At 40.9% G+C, this 19,640-nt stretch overlaps 1 pseudogene across 1 annotated transcript; it reads left to right on the top strand.

Moving 5' to 3' along the window:
* The first annotated feature begins 261 nt into the window (after nt 1-261).
* Nucleotides 262-19,340, top strand: LOC143785580 (uncharacterized; annotated as a pseudogene). Its single transcript, XR_013218020.1, has 5 exons — nt 262-353; nt 3,905-4,013; nt 5,131-5,891; nt 5,964-6,027; nt 18,307-19,340. The product of XR_013218020.1 is annotated as an uncharacterized LOC143785580 (transcript).
* Nucleotides 19,341-19,640: the final 300 nt, after the last annotated feature.

Consider the following 19,640-nt stretch of genomic DNA (forward strand, 5'->3'; position numbering starts at 1 on the left):
CACTCGGTGCCGTGCAGGCCACTGACGGATAACGCGTGGCACCGTGCAGAGCCCTGACGGATAGCATTCGGTGCTGTGCAGACCCACGACAGATAGCGCTCGGCGCTGTGCAGATCCCTGACGCAGTGTAGCAGGAATCACCACAGCCTGCAGTCAGCAGCGGAGACAGGACGCCTCACAGCTGCTCCCTCCCCTACAGCCTCACAGCTATCAGCCTGTGGGGTCACATGGTAGGGGCGGGGCTACATGTAGGGGCGGAGCCAGAGTCAACCAGGAAGAAGGAAAGAAAGAAAAGGGAAGAAAGAAGGAACAAGAGAGAACACAAGAGAGTGACAGGTGGGAAGAGAGAGAAGGTGAGAGACAGGAGGTAAGAGAGGAGGTAAGAGAGACAGAAGGTGAGAAACAGGAGGGAAGAGAGGGACAGGAGGTAAGAGAGGAGGGAAGAGAGAGACAGGAGGTAAGAGAGGAGGGAAGAGAGACAGGAGAGGTGAGAAGGTAAAGGCACCTTCACACTAAACGATATCGCTAGCGATCCGTGACGTTGCAGCTTCCTGGCTAGCGATATCGTTGAGTGTGACAGGCAGCAGCGATCAGGATCCTGCTGTGATATCGCTGGTCGTTGAAGAAAGTTCAGAACTTTATTTGGTCGTCAGACCGGCGTGTATCGTCGTGTTTGACACCAAAAGCAACGATGCCAGCGATGTTTTACACTGGTAACCAGGGTAAACATCGGGTTGCTAAGCGCAGGGCCGCGCTTAGTAACCCGATGTTTGTTCTGGTTACCAGTGTAAAATGTAAAAAAAACAAACAGTACATACTCACCTTCGCGTCCCCCGGCGTCCGCTTCCCACACTGACTGAGCGCCGGCTGTAAAGTGAAAGCAGAGCGCAGCGGTGACGTCACCGGTCTGCTGTTAGGGCCGGCACTCAGTCAGTGCAGGAAGCGGACGCCGGGGGACGCGAAGGTGACTATGTACTGTTTGTTTTTTTACTTTTACGCTGGTAACCAGGGTAAACATTGGGTTACTAAGCGCGGCCCTGCGCTTAGCAACCCGATATTTACCCTGGTTACCCGGGGACTTAAGCATCGTTGGTCGCTGGAGAGCGGTCTGTGTGACAGCTCTCCAGCGACCACACAGCGACGCTGCAGCAATCGGCATTGTTGTCTGTATCCCTGCAGCGTCGCTAAGTGTGAAGGTACCTTAAGAGAGACAGGGAAAAGAGGCAGGAGAGAAGAGAGCGACAGGAGGTACATTTCTGAATGTCGGTGGGATTGTGGTCTGTGATATATCACATTAATGGTTTTTGACCGCATGATGCAGAATTATTTGAACAGAGAGAGACAGGAGGGAAGAGAGACAGGAGGCAAGAGAGAGAGAAGGTAAGAGTGGGAGAGACAGTAGGGAAGAGAGAGGCAGAGATAGCCCACCCACCATACCTAGGAGTAAAGCTGCATTTGACATGGGGTCCTGAAATTTAAGCAATTTATACCTTGTAATGTGCAACCTGTAAGACGAAACTGTTAAAATACTGGCTACATGGAAGGTGTGAGATATGGAAAATGATATCTACTTGATATAATTTTCCTATCTGGTGGAATTCTCTGTCAGGAATACTTGCTCCAACCTCAGCCCCCACCCTTGCATTCCCCCAGGCCATAAAGGAAAATGAAATGCAACACAGTCAAAGGGACCTCATTATCCTGTGAAGGCACTTCCTTTGAAAGAGCAACCCAATGTTTTTCTTTAATTAACCCAAAGAACAAGCCCTTTGAAGCTCACTCCAGGGGGGAGTGATAGGTATAGATCCTGTGCTACTGGCAATTATCACAGGTGTGTAAATTGGTGTGCAGGACCAGCCAAACTGGATTTGTCTTGACTCAAGCACATGGAACATCGTGGCACCACAGGTCCCAGTAAGGCTCTGAGATATTGAGTCTGGAAAATGACCTATAACAACAGAATGCAATATCTCTGAGTCTAGCCAAGCACATAATCGGAAACAGCATTCCTTTCCTCACACGCCCATACAATGCAGCCTCCTCCAGAACCTTGCGTTATGGAGTTATAAAGCATAGGTACCAGGAACTAAATACGGTAGCCAAATTTGGTCTCCCTACACAGATAAAATCCAGCAGAATCCATTGGCACCGTTGCCGTCTTATTTGTACCTTCGGGCGGAAAGTTATGGGCCATCCACCGTTCTGCCTGGAAAATCAGAGTCTCAGAAATGGGAGGAGGGAGGCGGCCCAGCTCAGGGGTGGGCGCAGCATGTGGCAGGCAGCAGCCTAGGAGATAATAGGCAGCTCCTCATTTTGGACTGAGTTCTACTGGTATGAGGCCCCTTACCAGAAGCGGCCAAGGGAACCACGTAACTAAGATTTGGACCTGTGATCCATCAGCGCCTCCCTGTGGTCATATGCTACTTACCACGGTAATTGTAACCTATGTGTACCCTACCTACTCTTGTACTGCACTCTTGATTATATACTTGTATATTTGCTTTTGTATATATATATATATATATATATATATATATATATATATATACCTGTATTTTTCTAGTGTGCCTTTTCGGCGATTAACCCCTTAACCCCCGGAGCTTTTTTCGTTTTCCGCTCCCCTCCTTCCCAGAGTCATAACATTTTTATTTTTCCATCTATATGGTCATGTGAGGGCTTTTTTAATTGTGGGACGAGTTGTACTTTTGAACAACACCATTTGTTCTACCATGTCTTGTACTAGAAAGCGGGAAAAAAATTCCAAATGCGGTGAAATTGCAAAAAAAGTGCTATCCCACACTTGTTTTTTGTTTGGCTTTTTTGCTAGGTTCGCTAAATGCTAAAATTGACCTGCCATTATGATTCTCCAGGTCATTACGAGTTCATAGACACCTAACATGTCTAGCTTCTTTTTAATCTAAGTGGTGAAAAAAATTCCAAACTTTGCTTTTAAAAGAAAAAAAAATTGCTCAATTTTCCGATACCCGTAGCGCCTCCATTTTTCGGGATCTCAGGTCAAGTGAGGGCTTGTTTTTTGCATGCCGAGCTGACATTTTTAATGATACCATTTCGGTGCAGATACATTCTTTTGATTGCCCGTTATTGCATTTTAATGCAATTTCGCTGCGTAAAAAAAAAACGTAATTCTGACATCTTTACTTTTTTTTTTATTGCTATGCCGTTTAGGGATCAGGTTAATCCTTTTTTTTAATTGATAGATCGGGTGATTCTGAACGCGGCAATACCAAATATGTATAGGTTTGATTTTTTTTTTATTGTGAATGGGGCGAAAGGGGGGTGACAGCAAGTGCTGTGATGACAATGGCCTTGCACATAAGAGAGTAGTACGGGCAGATAGAACATGTTCATCTCCCTATCTCTTTAGTTTAGGCCAGTGTTTCCCAAACTCCAGTCTTCAAGGCCCCATGGGTCATGTTTTAAGGATTTCCTTAGTATTACATAAGTAGTGGAAGTATTATCAAGACATCAGGGATTCTCTCACCTGTGCAACACTATGGAAATACTGAAAACATAATTTGTGGGGGAATGTGAGCTGCATGTAAATATAAAAAAACATAACATTTATATCTCATGTGAACACCATAAAAAAAAAAAATTGCTACCGGTCCCACTAAAAATATATGTACCCCAAAAATAAAAAATTTCCAAGCAAAACAATTCTTCTATGATGGAAAATAAAAAATGTCAGGGAAACTGCCCAGTGACCCCAGCTTCTATCTCTAGGCACCGCTATACTGACTCTGGGCAGCGATGGTGATATAGGAGGTGGCGATGTCGGCGTCGGGTAGCAGCTCACGAGCTTGTAGTAAAAGCGTCCATCTAGAACATTCCACGTGAGTTTTCCGTCTGTCTGTGTCTTTATTATATATTACTTTTTTCACAGTTTTGAAATCTAGGTACAAATATGATGAATAATCCACAAGCCATAATGGAGAAAGGAGAAAGTGATGTGCCGGGAGAAAAGTGGCGGTGCAAAGAGGAAGTTCTTACAGGTAACCGTCCTGATGAGGAGTCACCACAAAATAAATAACAGAAGAGTCACATTCTCCTCATTAACCGGACCTAATTGATATAATAAACTGGGCAGAGCTTCAAGCATACTCTTTTTTAATATAATTTCCTCATAGTTTCAGTCAGGAGTACGGTAGATTATAAGAGAAAGAATAATGCCTGGGCTTAACCAGCCTTATATTTGTGCCGTTGCCATGACTTCCTAATGCACGACTATACTTTTGTATATATAGTATACTGTTTTGAACACGCCCCCAGAAGAAGGATAGGCGAAACGCGGCGTCGGGGTGAGATACAGCTGGGCTGACACGCTATCTAGGTATTTATGCAAGTATGCACTTATAGACTTTAGTAACAAGCACTATGCACTTTATTAAAGAATCTGATTAGGTGCACTTTGAGTATGGGTGGAGTTATGAACATAGGACCAGCATTTATAAAATAATAAGAGTAAATCCATTATATATTTGGCTGTTTGTTTTCTTCTCCATATGAAGGCTGTTGAATACTTTAGGATTTGAGTAGTGTGTCATCCTAAGCTGATCTTCTAGTTTGGCTTGAGGCATCCAGAATACACTTGTTTTGAATTTTAGATTTTATATGTTTGAATAAACTTTAATGATTTTACATTTACGCTCCTTGTTCCTTAATTGGTTCTGTGTTTCAATAATAATGATATAGGAAGTTGATTGGGGCTTATTAGCTTTCATTGTGATGGAGCAATGATGGTTTGTTTCCATTCATTCATTAATTTTTATTATTGCAGAACATTTTCTACGTACACGATGGATGTGCTGCCGACAACTATATAATATTATAATGAAATATGCGATCATTGACAAATGTTATATTCTTTGACGTTTGATCTTCGCACTCAGCAATGATCCGGAAGGAACATTAGTACAATTGATTCCTTGTGCAATCCTCACATCATGTAAATGACACTTTAGTCAGCTAATAATAAAGCGTTACTACATACCTTAGAAAATGTATGTAAGTTTTAACATTTTTCTTAAATTTGTAATTTTTGTATGTAGATGACTATTGACTTTTAAGGTTTTGTTAAAAAATCAAATCACTTTTATTCTTACTCTACAGATGAGTATAATAGCAGCTCCGAAGGACATCTGATATCTTCGTATATTAAAGTAGAAGATGATAGCTTCAAACAAGAGACATATGAAGAGCATGACATCTCAGATATACGCTCAGCCCTTCCTAGCAAAGAACTATCTCCTAATTCATCACAGACTGTTAAGGAAAATAAAAGGGTGGAAAATAAAATCGCGTCCACAAGAAAGAAGCCAATTTCGTGCTCAGAATGTGGGAAATGTTTTACTAAGAAATCACATCTTGTTGTACATGAGAGAATTCACACAGGAGAGAAGCCATTCTCATGTCCAGAATGTGGAAAATGTTTTTCTCAGAAAACAAATCTTCTTGCACATGAGAGACATCACACAGGAGAGAGGCCATTTTCATGTTCAGAATGTGGAAAATGTTTTACAGAAAAATCAACACTTGTCGTACATAAGAGAAATCACACAGGAGAGAAGCCATATTCATGCTCAGAATGTGGCAAATGTTTTACTAATAAATCGCGACTGGTTAGACATGAGAGAACTCACACAGGAGAAAAGCCATTTTCATGTTCAGAATGTGGCAAATGTTTTTCTTTGAAATCTCATCTTATTAAACATGAGAGAATTCACACAGGAGAGAAACCATTTTCATGTTCAGAATGTGGGAAATGTTTTTCTCAGAAATCAAGTCTTGTTGCACATGAGAGATGTCACACAGAAGGGAAGCCATTTTCATGTTCAGAATGTGGGAAATGTTTTGCAGATAAATCAATTCTTGTTACACATGAGATATATCACACAAGAGAGAAGAAATTTTCATGTTCAGTATGTGGAAAACATTTTTATAAGAAATCTCATCTTATTATACATGAGCGAATTCACACAGGAGAGAAGCCATTTTCATGTTTCGAATGTGGGAAATGTTTTACTAAGAAATACCATGTTGTTAGACATCAGAGAAGTCACACTGGGACTAAGACATTTTAACCTTTTAGTAACCAAGCCCAAGTTTTTAAATCTTTATTGTGGTAATAACAATGGAATTTTTCAACTTATCTCAGTTACCAAAAGTTTTTTTTGTTCCTGACACTTTGTATTCTATTTTAGTAATAAAGTTAAAACAATATATTTTGCTTTTATTTATTAATATTTAAAAAAGTTACAAAAAATATGATATGAAAAATTTGCAATGTTCAAACTTTGTTTACACTTGTTCAGGTGGGGCTAATCGTAGAATTGAAATGTACCACTCACAGTGGAGGTTTATCCCGAATTCAGATGGATTGCTCTGTTAAATGTAACTGAGTCCGGTCTTGCAAGCGTGACCCTAGTCTGTGCTTGATAGTGCCTTTGGACCTCATAGTTCCTCTCTGTTTTATAGCACCTCTGGGCCTCATCGTGGCTCACAGGACCTCTGGGTGTCATGGGTGCCTCTTAGCACCCCATGTTGCTTCTTAGCTCCTCTGTACCTCATAGTGCCTCTGCACCCCTCATGCCTTGTGGCTTTATGCCTATGGCTTAATGCCTTTGACTTCGTGCTGCCGACCTTGCACTTCACACTTTGTGCTCCTAGCCTCAACTCCGGTTAGAGAGTCTTTGTGTCTCGGGACTCAGTTCCAGCTTCATTTGCAACTTGGCTTAGCCAAAGGAGCAACTATGTTCGGATTGGCCTACCATTTCTTCTGTTTCGGAACAGGAGTCTCAATTCAGCTACTGTCCATGTTCTATCTAGTCGGAAGTTTTCAGACTTGGCCTTTAAGTGCTAGAATCAGGAATCTTTCGTAGTTATAGTTGAAAGGAGACCTCTATCTATTGAGTTCATCCTATAACATGACATACTACAGACCGGGAGTCTATCTCTTGTGGGGAAGGGTTCTTACCAATCTTTACCAAGTTTCTGTGTTAGGAGCCAGCTGCAGATATAACAAATCAGTTAATAATTTTCTTCCTATATATATGTATATGGCACGAACGACAGTAACTGTGTTTGTTTAGGCCACTTTCGGCAACTACAGACTGTGTCATTAACATTTGCACCACAGGAGTGATGATCCATGCTTCTCTATCAGTTGAACAAGCCTTATGTTAACAAACATCACAATAGTAGGAGATGTAGCAATCTTGTGGTGTTAAAGGACATAAGGAGGAATGTCGCACATAACATGAACAACAAAGGAAAAACAGCGACAAGAAATCCTATACAAAAAATGATAATAAATTATTCTTTTTATTAAAGTGACCAAGTACAAGGGACAAGGGGAGGGGGAAGAAAGAGAGGAAGGTGTACCCTCTCACACATGTCCGAGTAGGACAACCCACAGAAACCAAAGTATATATGTGTCTCACAAGAGGCCATACAAATATAAATTATAAGGTAATCTGACAATTATTCATATATAAAACTCATATGGCCATGCAAGGGGAACAATTCCGGCAACCTTCATCTATCAAACAAAATCATAGCCACAAGGGCTAGTATAATTACCAGTAGGACCGGAGCTATAGCTGTGGGCGTCCTTCCCGACGCGCGTTTCGGCGGTGCAGCCTTTCTCAAGGGATTCTCTATCAGGTGGTCTGATGATCACATGGCATCATGGGATGGAACCTGCCAGATTGCATTTTTCCTTAGTTTCATAAGCGTCCATCCCCTTACATAAGATCTAGAGATCTAAGCATTCAGAATAGACGTCCATAGGCTCCCATGTATGTAATAAATAAGCACTCAATGCTGTGCTCATTTATCTATATATTAAAGTTTATTGTTTTTTTCGGCACCTTGAAACTCCTCCCAGGTTTCACCCCAGCTACTCCTCGACAGTCCCAATGCCGACTCTTCGAAAACCTCCACTTCTTCACAATGACCTCACCTATCACTCATTAACAGTTTCCTTTGAACACCATATCACATACATGGCCAACAGCCTTTGTTTTGGCGAAAAGATATTTTTACGCTGCCACAACGACAAGGAGACTCTTGGCACAGCCCTATTTTTACTCTAACCTACTAAAAATGTCTTAAAATATCCAATACTCTTTTTGGGTATTTTTTTATTTATTTTTCTTTAAGGAAATGTGTCACATACATATTTTACAATTTAGCAATGCAACAATCCAGAGGTTCTATTCTGAATCTGTCTGACTCCAAATATAGACTAAATTCAGCAAAAGTCAGTCCTTAAATCATAAGTTTAAAACTTAACATTTAATATGCATACCTAAAAAACATGAATAGTACATAAAGTGCTCGTGATTCACAGTATAATAGATAAAAAATGGCACAATCTCACCCAAATTGCTGTTTACTGGCACTCAGGATATTTCCTCCAACATCATAGTGTCCGAGACCAGAGGATGGGGAGAAAGGACATCAAGACCAAAAAACGACAACGGGGGGAGGGGAGGAAACACACGGGGGCCTATTAACCCTGTCATGCCCTCTGCAACCAGCTCCCGCCCTTACAAGGGCAGTACCCAAGTGTGAGCCTGTTTTGTGATGCCCATGGTCAGATATAGCCTCCCTGAAAAAATGTGTCTTCCCTACGCGTTTCCCCTCCCGTTTGGGGGGTTCATCAGGGGAAGTTATCCAGGCTGAAAAAAACCGAAGTCTCCTGCCACCCTGCCACTGCAGGAGACTTCGTTTTTTTCAGCCTGGATAACTTCCCCTGATGAACCCCCCAAACGGGAGGGGAAACGCGTAGGGAAGACACATTTTTTCAGGGAGGCTATATCTGACCATGGGCATCACAAAACAGGCTCACACTTGGGTACTGCCCTTGTAAGGGCGGGAGCTGGTTGCAGAGGGCACGACAGGGTTAATAGGCCCCCGTGTGTTTCCTCCCCTCCCCCCGTTGTCGTTTTTTGGTCTTGATGTCCTTTCTCCCCATCCTCTGGTCTCGGACACTATGATGTTGGAGGAAAATCCTGAGGGCCAGTAAACAGCAATTTGGGTGAGATTGTGCCATTTTTTATCTATTATACTGTGAATCACGAGCACTTTATGTACTATTCATGTTTTTTAGGTATGCATATTAAATGTTAAGTTTTAAACTTATGATTTAAGGACTGACTTTTGCTGAATTACATACATATTTTAAAATGAACAAAACTACCGTATACACCATGACTAGACCACATATTACCATCACATAGTGACTGAATACTACAATAAGGATCATTAACCCCTTTCTGCCATCGGACGGAATAGTACATCCGATGGCAGAACCTCCACTTTGATGCGGGCTCCAGCTGTGAGCCTGCATCAAAGCTGGGACATGTCAGCTGTTTTGAACAGCTGACATGTTCCTGCAATAGGCGCGGGTAGAATCGCAATCCGCCTGTGCCTATTAACTAGTTAAATGACACTGTCAAACTCTGACAGCGGCATTTAACAAGCACTTCCGGCCAGAAATGCGCGCATCGGTGACCCCCGTCACGTGATTTGGGGTCATCGGTGCATTGGCATAAAAAGTAGAGGTCTCCTTGAGACATCTATGGTTGTTGATGCCAGATTGCTGTGAGCACCAACCTGTGGTCGGCGCTCATATCAATGCTGTAATTCTACAAAGGGGCAATCTGAGCATCGCCTCTATATAGCAGAGGCAATCAGGCTATGCCAGCTTCTAGCCTCCCATGGAGGCAATTGAAGCATGGCAAAAGTAAAAAAAAAACGTTTTTAAAAATATGAAAAAAATATAAAAGTTCAAATCACCCCCTTTCACCCTATTCAAAATAAAACAATTAAAAAAAAATCACACCTACACATATTTGGTATTGCCGCATTCAGAATCGCCCGATCTAGCAATAAAAAAAAGAACTAAACTGATGGCTGAATGGTGTAGCGAGAAAAAAATTAAAAACGCCAGAATTACTTTTTTTGGTCGCCACGACATTGCATTAAAATGCAATAACGGGCGATCAAAAGAATGTGTCTGCACCAAAATGGTATAACTAAAAATGTCAGCTCGGCATGCAAAAAATAAGTCCTCACCTGACACGAGATCCAGAAAAATGGAGACGCTACGGGTATCGAAAAATTGCGCTTTTTTTAAAAAAAAAAAAAAACACAAAGTTTGGAATTTTTTTTACCACTTATATAAAAAAAAGAACCTAGATATGTTTGGTGTCTATGAACTCGTAATGACCTGGAGAATCATAATGGCAAGTCAGTTTTGGCATTTAGTGAAACTAGAAAAAAGCCAAACAAAAAACAAGTGTGAGATTGTAGTTTTTTTTGCAATTTCACTGCACTTGGAGTTTTCTAATACACAACATGGTAAAACCAATGGTGTCGCTCAAAAGTACAACTTTTCCCATAAAAAAAGCCCTCACATGGCCATATTGATGGAAAAATAAAAAGTTATGGCTCTGGGAAGGAGGGGAGCGAAAAACGAAAACGCAAAACTGAAAAAAGCTCCAGGGATTAAGGGGTTAACAAAAAAACCACAATAATAATATTATGTGCCATTATACACAGGCGTGCTGTACATAATTTAGTGTATAATGTCACTGTACAGGTAACACACTGACTCATCAGTGACTAGTTGAAGTCCTTCCTCTTTGCTTTTCTTCTTCATCCAGCACATTCCGCCATCACTTCTTCCAGCCAGCACTCATCTCTGCAGAGAATAACAGTTATCTAGAGCACCGCTTCCAGAGCACATTCCCAATAGTATCCTCAAAAATAAATTACATCACAGAAGTGATAATAGCCTTTTATTAACCCGTACAGTTATAATGTCCCCCATCCTGGCCCCATATATCTGTCACTGTCACCCGTATTGCGGCTTTTTAGAGAAAAAAAGAAATAAAAGGGTTTCCTTACCTGGCTGTGATTCTCCTTTATGTGTTACGCAGATGTCAGCTGCCGACCTCTGGCTGGTGACGTTAACTATTGTTGGGCAGAAAGCCGCTGTATAATTTGTTTACCACATTTTACCACTGAATGTTTGGCCTTATAGACATATATCAAACACTACGGTGATTTATCTTTTCAGATTTCTATGGTTGTCTATATTTTCTTCTGATCTTACAGATCGTTTATATACATATTATCCTATCAAAAAAGCTTGGAGAACTCTTCTTAAAATCAATAAATCTTTATTAACCCCTTTCTGACATTAGACGTACTATCCCGTCGAGGTGGGGTGGGCCCGTATGACCACCGACGGGATAGTACGTCATATGCGATCGGCCGCGCTCACGGTAGGAGCGCGGCCGGGTGTCAGCTGACTATATCGCAGCTGACATCCGGCACTATGTGAGACATAGAGAGAGAGACAGAGATAGCCCACCCACCATACCTAGGAGTAAGCTGCATTTGACATGGGGTTCTGAAATTTAAGCAATTTATACCTTGTAATGTGCAACCTGTAAGACGAAACTGTTAAAATACTGGCTACATGGAAGATGTTAGATATGGAAAATGGTATCTACTTGATATAATTTTCCTATCTGGTGGAATTCTCTGTCAGAAACAGGTTGGCCCAGAATACTTGCTCCAACCTCAGCCCCCACCCTTGCATTCCCCCAGGCCATAAAGGAAAATGAAATGCACCACAGTCAAAGGGACCTCCAAAGAAAACCAAGAAAAAAGGATATGCATAACACTGGAATCAACCATCCAAATAAACAACAACTTTATTAATACAAGGCATATCAAAACAAGACATACATTTAAAAATATTTTAAAAACCCAAAGAACAGCATATGGCCAGTAAGCCACATGCTACCCCCCACACAGATGGAAATAAATGCCAATGAGCACCACACAAAGTCTAATATCAAATACAAAACAATGCACATATATACAATTTCAGATATACAAGCTCATCCACTGCCAGCTATCCTCTATGAGCCTAAATTACAGCTTATGTGCAACCTTATCAGTGCTTTCAAAATGTGTATAGCACTGCCCAGAAGCCTGGGACTAGGATAACCCCATTCTAAATAAAGGAATACCACACAGAGGCGGCCGTACACTTACACAGAGGCATATAGCCCAGAACCCAAAGATAAGGACAAGTCCAAGAGACCTGAGGCTCAAAAAAAGTGCCGGATAGGGATGAGAAAATGCAATGCAAGGTGCTCGTGCTGGGAGGGACTGAAGCCCCACGCGTATCGACGCTACAAGAGCATCTTCCTCAGGGGGGTAGCATGTGGCTTACTGGCCATATGCTGTTCTTTGGGGTTTTTAAATGTTTTTAAATATGTCTTGTTTTGATATGCCTTGTATTAATAAAGTTGTTGTTTATTTGGATGGTTGATCCCAGTGTTATGCATATCCTTTTTTCTTGGTTTTCTTTGAATGTACTGTTCTATATGCATATGGATGATCCCTCATTTATTTATAGCTGTGGTGCCCGCTACTTCCTTTGTGTACTAGTCAAAGGGACCTCATTATCCTGTGAAGGCACTTCCTTTGAAAGAGCAACCCAATGTTTTTCTTTAATTAACCCAAAGAACAAGCCCTTTGAAGCTCACTCCGGGGGGGAGTGATAGGTATAGATCCTGTGCTACTGGCAATTATCACAGGGGTGTAAATTGGTGTGCAGGACCAGCCAAACTGGATTTGTCTTGACTCAAGCACATGGAACATCGTGGCACCACAGGTCCCAGTATGACTCTGAGATATTGAGTCTGGAAAATGACCTATAACAACAGAATGCAATATCTCTGAGTCTAGCCAAGCACATAATCGGAAACAGCATTTCTTTCCTCACACGCCCATACAATGCAGCCTCCTCCAGAACCTTGCGTTATGGAGTTATAAAGCATAGGTACCAGGAACTAAATACGGTAGCCAAATTTGGTCTCCCTGCACAGAAAAAATCCAGCAGAATCCATTGGCACCGCTGCCATCTTATTTGGACCTTCGGGCGGAAAGTTATGGGCCATCCACCGTTCTGCCTGGAAAATCAGAGTCTCAGAAATGGGAGGAGGGTGGCGGCCCAGCTCAGGGGTGGGCGCAGCATGTGGCAGGCAGCAGCCTAGGAGATAATAGGCAGCTCCTCATTTTGGACTGAGTTCTTCTACTGGCATGAGGCCCTTTACCAGAAGCTGCCAAGGGAACCACGTAACTAAGATTTGGACCTGTGATCCATCAGCGCCTCCCTGTGGTCATATGCTACTTACCACGGTAATTGTAACCTATCTGTACCCTACCTACTCTTGTACTGCACTCTTGATTATATACTTGTATATTTGCTTTTGTATATATATACCTGTATTTTTCTAGTGTGCCTTTTCGGCGATTAACTTTTTGACCCCCGGAGCTTTTTTTGTTTTCCGCTCCCCTCCTTCCCAGAGTCACAACATTTTTATTTTTCCATCAATATGGCCATGTGAGGGCTTTTTTAATTGTGGGACGAGTTGTACTTTTGAACAACACCATTTGTCCTACCATGTCTTGTACTAGAAAGCGGGAAAAAAAATCCAAATGCGGTGAAATTGCAAAAAAAAAGTGCTATCCCACACTAGTTTTTTGTTTGGCTTTTTTGCTAGGTTCGCTAAATGCTAAAATTGACCTGCCATTATGATTCTCCAGGTCATTACGAGTTCATAGACACCTAACATGTCTAGCTTCTTTTTAATCTAAGTGGTGAAAAAAATTCCAAACTGCTTTAAAAAAAAAAAAAAAAAAAATTGCTCAATTTTCCGATACCCGTAGTGTCTCCATTTTTCGGGATCTCAGGTCAAGTGAGGGCTTGTTTTTTGTGTGCTGAGCTGACATTTTTAATGATACCATTTCGGTGCAGATACATTATTTTGATTGCCCGTTATTGCATTTTAATGCAATGTCGAGGCGTAAAAAAAACCCATAATTCTGACATCTTTACTTTTTTTATTGCTATGCCGTTTAGGGATCAGGTTAATCCTTTTTTTTAATTGATAGATCGGGTGATTCTGAACGCGGCAATACCAAATATGTATAGGTTTGATTTTTTTTTTTATTGTGAATGGGGCGAAAGGGGGGTGACAGCAAGTGCTGTGATGACAATGGCCTTGCACATAAGAGAGTAGTACGGGCAGATAGAACATGTTCATCTCCCTATCTCTTTACTTTAGACCAGTGTTTCCCAAACTCCAGTCTTCAAGGCCCCATGGGTCATGTTTTAAGGATTTCCTTAGTATTGCATAAGTAGTGGAAGTATTATAAAGTCATCAGCAATTCTCTCACCTGTGCAACACTATGGAAATACTGAAAACATAACTTGTTGGGGAATGTGAGCTGCATGTAAATATAAAAAAACATAACATTTATATCTCTTTATATCTCATGTGAACACCATAAAAAAAAAAAATTGCTACCTCTCCCACTAAAAATATATGTACCCCAAAAATGCAAAATTTCCAAGCAAAACAATTCTTCTATGATGGAAAATAAAAAATGTCAGGGAAACTGCCCAGTGACCCCAGCTTCTATCTCTAGGCACCGCTATACTGACTCTGGGCAGCGATGGTGATATAGGAGGTGGAGATGTCGGCGTCAGTTAGCAGCTCACGAGCTTGTAGTAAAAGCATCCATCTAGAACATTCCACGAGAGTTTTCCTTCTGTCTGTGTCTTTATTATATATTACTTTTTTCACAGTTTTGAAATCCAGGCAAAAATATGATGAATAATCCACAAGCCATAATGGAGAAAGGAGAAAGTGATGTGCCGGGAGAAGAGTGGCGGTGCAAAGAGGAAGTTCTTACAGGTAACCGTCCTGATGAGGAATCAACTCAAAATAAATAACAGAAGAGTCACATTCTCCTCATTAACCGGACCTAATTGATATAATAAACTGGGCAGAGCTTCAAGCATACTCTTTTTTAATATAATTGCCTCATAGTTTCAGTCAGGAGTACGGTAGATTATAAGAGAAAGAATAATGCCTGGGCTTATCCAGCCTTATATTTGTGCCATTGCCATGACTTCCTAATGCACGACTATACTTCTCCTCCCCTCTACCCTGTGCCAGTAGCTGTCAGGGAGCATGCGAGATGTACACCGAGGTATACAATATATGGAATATTTTTCATTATTCAAGAACAGTCCAGGCCACAGGCATGTACAGTGCCTTGCGAAAGTGTTTGGCTCCTTGGAACTTTTTCAACCTTTTCCCACATATCATGCTTCAAACATAAAGATACCAAATGTAAAGTTTTAGTGAAGAATCAACAAGTGGAACACAATTGTGAAGTTGAACAAAATGTATTGGTTATTTTAAATTTTTGTGGAAATTCAAAAACTGAAAAGTGGGGCGTGGAATATTATTCGGCCCCTTTAACTTAATACTTTGTTGCGCCACCTTTTGCTGTGATTACAAGTCTCTTGGGGTATGTTTCCATCAGTTTTGTACATCGAGAGACTGAAATTCTTTCCCACTCTTTGGCAAACAGCTCGAGCTCTGTGAGGTTTGATGGAGATCGTTTGTGAACAGCAGTTTTCAGCTCTTACCACAGATTCTCGATTGGATTGAGGTCTGGACTTTGACATGGCCATTCTAACACCTGGATACGTTTTGTTTGTGAACCATTCCATTGTAGATTTTGCTTTATGTTTGGGATGATTGTCTTGTTGGAAGACAAACCTCCGTCCCAGTCTCAGGTCTTTTGCAGATTTCAACAAATTTTCTTCAAGAATGGTCCTGTATTTGGCTCCATCCATCTTCCCATCAATTTTAACCATCTTCCCTGTCCCTGCTGAAGAAAAGCAGGCCCAAACCATGATGCTGCCACCACTAGTGATGAGCGAGTGTACTCGTTGCTTGGGTTTTCAGGAGCACGATCGGGTGACCTCCGAGTATTTATGACTGCTCGGAGATTTAGTTTTCATCGCGGCAGCTGAATGATTTACAGCTATTAGCCAGGCTGAGTACATGTGGGGGTTGCCTGGTTGCTAGGGAATCCCCACATGTACTCAGCCTGGCTAATAGCTGTAAATCAATCAGCTGCCGCGATGAAAACAAAATCTCCGAGCAGTCATAAATACTCAGAGGTCACCCGATCTTGCTCCTGAAAACCCGAGCAACGAGTACACTCACTCGTCACTAGCCACCACCATGTTTGACAGTGGGGATGGTGTGTTCAGGGTGATGAGCTGTGTTGCCTTTACGCAAAACATATCGTTTGGCATTGTTGCCAAAAAGTTCGATTTTTGTTTCATCTGACCAGAGCACCTTCTTCCACATGTTTGGTGTGTCTCCCAGGTGGCTTGTTGCAAACTTTAAACTACACTTTTTATGGATATCTTTGAGAAATGGCTTTCTTCTTGCCACTCTACCATAAAGGCCTGATTTGTGCAGTGTATGACTGATTGTTGTCCTATGGACAGACTGTCCCACCTCAGCTGTAGATCTCTGCAGTTCATCCAGAGTGGTCATGGGCCTCTTGGCTGCATCTCTGATCAGTCTTCTCCTTGTTTGAGATGAAAGTTTAGAGGGACGTCCAGGTCTTGGTAGATTTGCAGTGGTATGATACTCCTTTCATTTCAATATGATCGCTTGCACAGTGCTCCTTGGGATGTTTAAAGTTTTGGAAATCATTTTGTATCCAAATTCGGCTTTAAACTTCTCCACAACAGTATCACAGACCTGCCTGTTGTGTTTCGTGGTCTTCATGATGCTCTCTGTGCTTCCAACAGAACCCTGACACTATCACAGAGCAGGTGCATTTATATGGAGACTTGATTACACACAGGTGGATTATATTTATCATCATTGGGCATTTAGGACAACATTGGATCATTCAGAGATCCACAATGAACTTCTGGAGTGAGTTTGCTGCACTGAAAGTAAAGGGGCTGAATAATATTGCATGCCCCACTTTTCAGTTTTTTAATTTCCACAAAAATTTAAAATATCCAATAAATTTCGTTCAACTTTACAATTGTGTTCCACTTGTTGTTGATTCTTCACCAAAAAATTACATTTGGTATCTTTGTTTGAAGCATGATATGTGGGGAAAGGTTGAAAAGTTCCAGGGAGCCGAATAGTTTCGCAAGGCACTGTAATTAGCAATGTTAGTATAGACACACAATTATACCCGAGTCTACTGTCGAGTGTCTCTCTCGAATCCTCTGTAGAGTTGAAAGTTCGACCAGGCTTCAATCTGTTTTTTTTATGGAGACAGAAAAGAAAAATGCTCCCACGTGATTCATCAGTGTTTGTTACAGGCCATTATCTGCCTTTGTAAAGATATAGTGATAATCTGCAGGTAAACAGTATGTTCGGCTTTTTTATGGGAAGAGCGGCTAATAGGAGAAAATGTAGTTATATTTTCTCCGTAGCCGCTTTGAGGCAGTCCAGGGAGCTATAACAGTCACTGCTCAGAGAGAGAGATGACTGCTACAACCGTCTACTTTCCCAGAAGATGGAAAGCGAGCGGCTGCAGGGAGAATATAACTGATTCCCTTGTACGTTGTGAGCTCTCGCAAGCAGGGTCCACTCTCCTCCTGTACCAGTCATGCCTTGTAAGTTTATTGTACTTGTTTTGTATTGTGTATACCCCTTTTCACATGTAAAGCACCATGGAATAACTGGCGCTATAATAATACTAATAATGATATAGGAAGTTGATTGGGGCTTATTAGCTTTCATTGTGATGGAGCAATGATGGTTTGTTTCCATTCATTCATTCATTTTTATTATTGCAGAACATTTTCTACGTACACGATGGATGTGCTGCCGACAACTATATAATATTATAATGAAATATGCGATCATTGACAAATGTTATATTCTTTGACGTTTGATCTTCGCACTCAGCAATGATCCGGAAGGAACATTAGTACAATTAATTCTTTGTGCAATCCTCACATCATGTAAATGACACTTTAGTCAGCTAATAATAAAGCGTTCCTACATACCTTAGAAAATGTATGCAAGTTTTAACATTTTTCTTAAATTTGTAATTTTTGTATGTAGATAAATATTGACTTTAAAGGTTTTGTTAAAAAATCAAATCACTTTTATTCTTACTCTACAGATGAGTATAATAGCAGCTCCGAAGGACATCTGATATCTTCATATATTAAAGTAGAAGATGGTAGCTTCAAACAAGAAACATATGAAGAGCATGACAACATCTCAGATATACGCTCAGCCCTTCCTAGCAAAGAACTATCTCCTAATTCATCACAGACTGTTAAGCAAAATAAAAGGGTGGAAAATAAAATCGTGTCCACAAGAAAGAAGCCAATTTCGTGCTCAGAATGTGGGAAATGTTTTACTAAGAAATCACATCTTGTTGTACATGAGAGAATTCACACAGGAGAGAAGCCATTCTCATGTCCAGAATATGGAAAATGTTTTTCTCATAAAACAAATCTTGCACATGAGAGATATCACACAGGAGAGAGGCCATTTTCATGTTCAGAATGTGAAAAATGTTTTACAGAAAAATCAACACTTTTTGTACATAAGAGAATTCACACAGGAGAGAAGCCATATTCATGCTCAGAATGTGGCAAATGTTTTACTAATAAATCGCGACTGGTTAGACATGAGAGAACTCACACAGGAGAAAAGCCATTTTCATGCTCAGAATGTGGCAAATGTTTTACTGATAAATCGCGACTGGTTAGACATGAGAGAATTCACACGGGAGAGAAACCATTTTCATGTTCAGAATGTGGGAAATGTTTTACAGAAAAATCAACACTTGTTGTACATAAGAGAAATCACACAGGAGAGAAGCCATATTCATGCTCAGAATGTGGCAAATGTTTTACTAATAAATCGCGACTGGTTAGACATGAGAGAACTCACACAGGAGAAAAGCCATTTTCATGTTCAGAATGTGGCAAATGTTTTTCTTTTAAATCTCTTCTTATTAAACATGAGAGAATTCACACAGGAGTGAAACCATTTTCATGTTTAGAATGTGGGAAATGTTTTTCTCAGAAATCAAGTCTTGTTGCACATGAGAGATGTCACACAGGAGAGAAGCCATTTTCATGTTCAGAATGTGGAAAATGTTTTTCTTTGAAATCTCATCTTATTATACATGAGCGAATTCACACAGGAGAGAAGCCATTTTCATGTTTCGAATGTGGGAAATGTTTTACTAAGAAATACCATGTTGTTAGACATCAGAGAAGTCACACTGGGACTAAGCCATTTTAACCTTTTAGTAACCAAGCCCAAGTATTTAAATCTTTATTGTGGTAATAACAATGGAATTTTTCAACTTATCTCAGTTACCAAAAGTTTTTTTTTGTTCCTGACACTTTGTATTCTATTTTAGTATTAAATTTAAATCAATATATTTTGCTTGTATTTATTAATATTTTAAAAAGTTAAAAAAAATATGATATGAAAAATTTGCAATGTTCAAACTTTGTTTGCACTTGTTCAGGTGGGGCTAATCGTAGAATTGAAATGTACCACTCACAGTGGAGGTTTGTCCCGAATTCAGATGGATTGCTCTCTTAAATTTAACTGTGGCTCACAGGACCTCTGGGTGTCATGGGTGCCTCTTAGCACCCCATGTTGTTTCTTAGCTCCTCTGTACCTCATAGTGCCTCTGCACCCCTCATGCCTTGT

This window comes from Ranitomeya variabilis, chromosome 7 (assembly GCF_051348905.1).
Source record: "Ranitomeya variabilis isolate aRanVar5 chromosome 7, aRanVar5.hap1, whole genome shotgun sequence".
In the NCBI taxonomy this organism is placed as follows: domain Eukaryota; kingdom Metazoa; phylum Chordata; class Amphibia; order Anura; family Dendrobatidae; genus Ranitomeya; species Ranitomeya variabilis.